Below are 6,000 nucleotides of genomic sequence, written 5' to 3'. Positions count from 1 at the left end.
GATTGGCTACATGTTAGCAATAGCTGAGGCAGTATGACTGAGGCAGAGTGATGAGTACAGAGGAGTTTGTTATACTTTCTTTTTATTTTTGTATATGTTTGAAATCTTTCATAACAAGTGTATAATTTAAACAAACAAAATACATGTAACAAGACCTTTTCTGTGAATCATGGATGAAACATGCAGCCCCTGACATGGTTTGCATAGAACTAGTATTAGTTTAGTTCCATTTTACCCTTCTGTGTCTCATGCCTTGAAATATACACTTAGAGTCTCTTAATAAATATACATGATTTCTTTTCCCTTTTCCTCATTTTTAAATTATTTTTTCTTGGTGTGTTGTGGAAATCTTTTTTTTTTCCTTTTTTCTTTTAATTGTTATGTTCATTTAGCCAACATTTAGTACATCATTAGTTTTTTGATATGTGTTCAACAATTCATTAGTGCACCATTTCCAAACAAGATAGGGTTATAAAATAAACGTTCTATGGTGTAGCAAAAGTTTCCAAACCCTCTTTGAGAAAGAAGGTCCCGCACCTCTTGATTCATCCCCAAGCTTGATTGTTGCACACAGTATTTCCAAATATGCATGATTTTTCCTTTGGCCTTTGTATCTCAAGTCACCAGAGTGGGAGAGAAATCCAGAGTGAGGTTGTAATAGCTCCAACCCATTCTTTTCTAAAGAACCATGCCCCACGTCCCTAAGCAATGTTCAGATCTGAGGGCTGCGGACTGTTAATTGCCCCTGACAAGCTCTACTGGGGCAGTTAGGCGAGGGGAGAGAGAAAGCAATTGGAGGTGAAAACCTGAGTTTGCTGCCTTCTTCTCTTCCTCTCCCCTCCTCTCCCTACCCCTCTAAAACCCTTAGCTGCAGTCCCCCCTTCCTCTTCTCTCCCTCTTTTCTTGCTCTTGCATCAGATCCCCCTCCTCACGGATCTCCCTCGTCTAGCCCCCTCCCTACTCCCACAGCTGTGGGTAAGACGCACGCAGCAGCTGCGGTTGTGAGCTAAGCACTGGCGCTGCGGGTCTCCTCTGCATCAACCCGCCCACGCCCGCCCGGTCTGGACAGCGAAGTCGCTCACCGGCCTTGGGATGAGGGCGGGGGAGAGGGTGGAGTGGCTGGGAGATGGGAGGGTGGAGTGGGAAGGACGCAAGAAACAGCATCTAGGCGGCAGGCGGGGCTCCACTGCGCATCTGGCCAGGAGTGGTCTCTGGGTCAGTGGCTGGGCAGCCACCCCAGAGACGCGTTTCTAGCTGGGAATTCAGTGGGGCCCATTCACCGCCGAGCCATCGTGGCCTGTAGCATCAGCTGGTGAGGGCAGACGCCAACCTAGCAACACCGCCTAAGCAACCAGAACTCCTCAGAAGGCCGGAGGGATCTGGGAAGAAAAAGAAGCCCAGGAGAAGAAAAGGGCTCCAGGGAGTTCTGCTTCTCAGGGTTCCCTCAGGTACTGTTGGAGACCCGTCACGTGGTTGCAAGTAAGTGTCTTTTCTTGCTGTGTGCCCAGCCCCAGAATGGTGAGAGCCACCGCCTGCTGCCCGCCTTTCCCACCCACCCCCAGCCTGCCCCACCCCATACACACCCTTAAGGTCTTTAGCAGTAGATTTAAGATTCTGGACCCGAATTAAGAGAGTTACTGCAAAAGCAGCATTGGTCTGCGGATGTTTACTCTGCCCTGTGCCTGTGGTCAGTTTTCTCATCCCACCAGGTAAGCTTCTGAAGTCACGACGCTTTACACTAAGAGCAGAACGTAGAGTTTCTAATTTCTGGAAACCCTGTATGGCAATGACTTTAAGGTTACATGACACAATGATAGAATATAGGGGATAAAAGCTTACGCAGAATGGAGTATACTTCAAAGGAATCCTGTGTCTTATTTTAAATAACTTAGTGATTTTAAGATTGGTGCTTTTCATATGTGAATCAACAATATAAAATTAGGGGCATAGATTAAAAAATTTAAAAAAAAAAAAGAAGCATAAATATGATGGAAAATGTTGTGCCCAGTTTAAAAGGCTGGGCATTTTGGTACTGTTTGGATCAACAGGTTTGTTTTTGTTTTTGTCTTGTTTAGCCTGTAAACTGCATACCTTCTGGAAGTTTTCTTCTAGCAGTGATGAGGCATTCATTGTGACTCTGGTTATATGTTGCCTCTATTACTTAGGATATTGGTCAAAGCAAGACAAATGATAAAAATATGTAGAATGACACACTGATATGCTCCCTTTATTAGTGGAAATGATGGAGTCAAATTTGGGTACTGGTCAGAAAATTCTCTTGAAATGAGAAGTTTGGGTGGTATTTTGTAGATACTTTTCTTCCTGGCTATTGTTCAGTAGAGTGGTTTATGGCAAAATAGAAGGAATCTGGGCTCTGTAATAAACAGAGTCTTGTGCACCACCATACTTGCTATTTTCCAGCTCTAATTAAAGTTTCTAAAATCCAGCCACTAATTTTACAAATCAAGAAGATAAGTCTCATAAGTAATTTTTAAGGTTACTTAGCTAATCAATGATGAGCTAAAAGTCCAATGAAGACTCGAGATTTAGAATATTTTTTTTTCATTTTTTAAAAATGAAATGAGTCATTTAACTTTTGATTAAGCTTTATTCTTCTTATTTGTAAAAGACACATCAAAAGCTTACATATCCTGGTAAGAACTGAATAACACAGATTACATGAAGGGTTTTGTGAATGTAATGTCATGTGTAACTGTTGCTTATATAAGGAATTATTTCATGTTTTTATCCACTTCACTATACTCGTTCTCATTTTACGTTTCTATAAAAACGAAAGGGGCTTTGACAGCCTCAGTACAATGCACTAAAGGAAAAGAAATTCAAATCTAGGTTCCGATCTCTTGGCATCTGTACAAAGTATATTCTAACCTGTGAGACTCCATCTTCACAAAATTGTGTGCCATGATTAACAATTCATATTTAAATACTTTTGAATATTCTCAAAATAAGCTCTACCTTCTTCCTCTTTTTAGCTTTAAGTTTTATTTTAGAGTTATGGTCTTACTTTCTTGGGACCTTAAGTATATTAGATATTGCTAAATTTATTTGGCCCATTAATTTATGTAGGAGAAGTGAAAGTTTATGTATACAATATTCTACTCTTAGCTGCTGGGATTCATTATAATCCTGGCCTCAAGAAAAAGGTACTGTGAACCCCTTCTTTCCAATGATGTGTTTGAAAACAGTAGGAGAAAAACCTGAAATTGGATGTAGGCTCAACAAAAGGGACTTATAGACCACTGATGACATAGGCCCCAAGACCTGCTGTTACTTATCAGTCTCCACTAAGGAGCAGAAAGTAGAGCCAAACACCTAGGAACTGGGCCTTCTGTCTCATAGCCTCCTGTGGGAGAGGCTCTGGTAGGGTAGCTGATATACACTCCCACTAATTTTGCCCAGTCAAGATGAATATAGCTTTAAAGAACTCTGGGAATGAAACAGCAGTGTTTTGCTCAATACCTTACTTAGGGAAGAAGTGTCCTAATACTTCTTAGTCCTAGATCTCTGTACCACAATGGGGCTACTCAGAGACTGACTGAAAACCCTATACCTAGCATCATCGACCCGCTCTTGAAAGCTTATGGTGGGGGCATTAGTATAAAAACTTCATTTGGGGGACTCTGCTCCTACTATTTTCAGTAACCAGTATCAATTTGGTCAGCCATTGGAGGATATCTGCAAGTGCCACCCATGCTGACTAGCTATTGGCAATGTAATCATCCACTATCATATGAACTTGTACAGATCTCATTTTTCCCTGAGTTGGCCCCTTTCTCTTCTATTAGTGTGAGCTGAACAAGACCAGGCAAGTAAGTTGTCACCTCCGCAATGCTGAAGGAGGAAACCTTTAAGGCTGAGGAGAAAGTTTTCATTTGATGGCTGGTCTGTATCTCTTGGCCCAGCCATGATTATGATTTCCGTAGATTTGTTCATTCATTGTTATTTATAAATCAGACTTACTCTAGTTGTACTCCATGCCAGTGGGAGATCCCTCCTTCGTCTGGCAAATAGTTATCCCTCATATATACATAGTATTCTGGACTGAAGTGACTCAGCTTATTGCTAGCTGAGGATAACTACTCTGTGTTCAGTTGTGGACACCACAATCATTGTGGTGGCAGGCAGGTGCCAGACTGACTATTTGAACATCAAACAAAAGATTAACCAAAATGCTGAAGCTAGTACCCTCACCGACACCATGCCCACAACCCTGGCCAGAGAAATTATGACTTTAGAAGTCTGAGATTAGGACAGAGTGTTTGGTTTTAAACTAGAGCCAAAGGATGCTGATTTGGGGGCCACAATACCTGGTTGAACATATGGGGCTGAGTGGAATATTTCTTCCCTTCTACTTCAAATGCGAGGGTGAGGCAACTGATCCACCAGTCTTTAATTCTCTGAGTTCTTCCAGAGTTTGCAGGTCCAAGCACCTGATTACAGGCTATACTTTGGCTCTGGTCCATATCTAGTCTCACCCTAACATGTTTCAAAGTCATTCTCCAATTTGAGAACGAGTTGAATATCTATGTGCTTGGTTCTACATTTGAAATACTAGAGTAGTTTTGGGGTGAGAGTAGATCCTGGAAATGCAGACCATCTCTTTCAGAGTGATCAGAAGCAGAGGCAAGTAGCCAGTTCTAAGAGGCCTCCAGGATCCCAGTAAATGTGCCAGTTTGGGAATTTTTAAAAGAATTTTGTATTCCATAGATCTGATTGTATCTAAAACGATACGCAAAAAGGCCTCAGGATTGCTGATGGGTATAGAAGTTACATGTATAACAATCTCTCCTTTGTATTATTCTTAGCAGGGGCAAAAATTCATTCCTCCTTCCTAAGTTCTTAAATGGACTCTGGCCAGATTCTTCTGGTCAAGGGTCTGACTGACTAGGGTCACAAGAACAGTTAGTTCTGTAAAGATTCTGGCTTTTCCCCAATATGCTTGTTTTGGTGGGCTGGACAGGCACAGCTTGGAAGTTGTTATTGTATCCATAGAAATAAGGGAACCATGCTAGTGAACCATGAGGTTGCTATAGAGAAGTGCAAGTGGGCTTAGTTAAAACTGAGGCAGCTTTCCTTCATGTTCCTGGAAGCATTCCCTGCCTGCACTGGTGGTCATAATGGCTCACTTCTGAGACTCCATCCTACACAGTGACTTACTGTCTTGCATCCACTCAGAGGCTTTCAAATATCCACTGAGCTTTCCATGGGCTAATTCTGGTAAGTGTATTTGAGATCAGATGCTAAGATTTTGTCACATGATACTTTTGTCCAGATTTCTTCTCTTCAGTATAAGTTGTACCACTCTGAATGTGTATGACCTGCACTCCTCCTCCCTAGCAAGAAGATACTTGTAAAGATCTCAGCTCCTGATTATTTTAATGAACCATTACTAGAATCTAAGTTTGCTAAGTTGGCAGGGGAATTCAGTTTTCAGAAGAGATCTTTTTATTTAAGGGACAGTTGGGGCTTGTCTGTTGGAATTTTGGTGGTACTCATTTATTTACAAGGGTGTTTTACTAGTTTTTTAATCCAGAAGAATTCCTGGATTATAATTCTTAGAGAATATAATCAAAACAAAATGGCAATGCCTACATATGTTTTTGAGAAAGTTACTTACTTACAATTTTCCTCTGCAGGATGATGTATTCTAGGAATACTTACTGAAATTGTCAGAATATATGAAATATATGAAAATGTCATATATAAATATATGGTAGATTATGTTCAAGTAGTGTAGAAATATTAGCCAGAAGGTGACAAAATTCCCTGACAGTTTTTCCATCCCTCTCCATAGATGTAGCAACTTCCTTCCTTCCAGAGGGGCATCATCATGCATGAACTAGCATATTTAACACTATGTATGCAGTTCTTATAAAATACGTTAGTCAAAGGTGAACAATGCAATCCAATTTCAACATTAGGTTTTCACTAATTTACTTTGGGAATCTTTCCATACGAGCACAGACATATGTGTCTCAT

At 41.0% G+C, this 6,000-nt stretch overlaps 1 protein-coding gene across 1 annotated transcript in view; it reads left to right on the top strand.

The window, feature by feature from the left end:
- Positions 1-1,231: 1,231 nt before the first annotated feature.
- SCN7A (sodium voltage-gated channel alpha subunit 7) overlaps positions 1,232-6,000 on the top strand; it is a 95,841-nt gene continuing 91,072 nt past the window's right edge. Inside the window, exon 1 of the mRNA XM_044242259.1 lies at positions 1,232-1,479. The gene's annotated coding sequence lies outside the window, so the exon portion shown is untranslated. The remainder of the gene's footprint in view (positions 1,480-6,000) is intronic.

This window comes from Neovison vison, chromosome 3 (assembly GCF_020171115.1).
Source record: "Neovison vison isolate M4711 chromosome 3, ASM_NN_V1, whole genome shotgun sequence".
Classification (NCBI taxonomy): domain Eukaryota; kingdom Metazoa; phylum Chordata; class Mammalia; order Carnivora; family Mustelidae; genus Neogale; species Neogale vison.
Note: the sequence above shows the minus strand (reverse complement) of the source record. Positions and strands in the feature narration are given on the sequence as shown.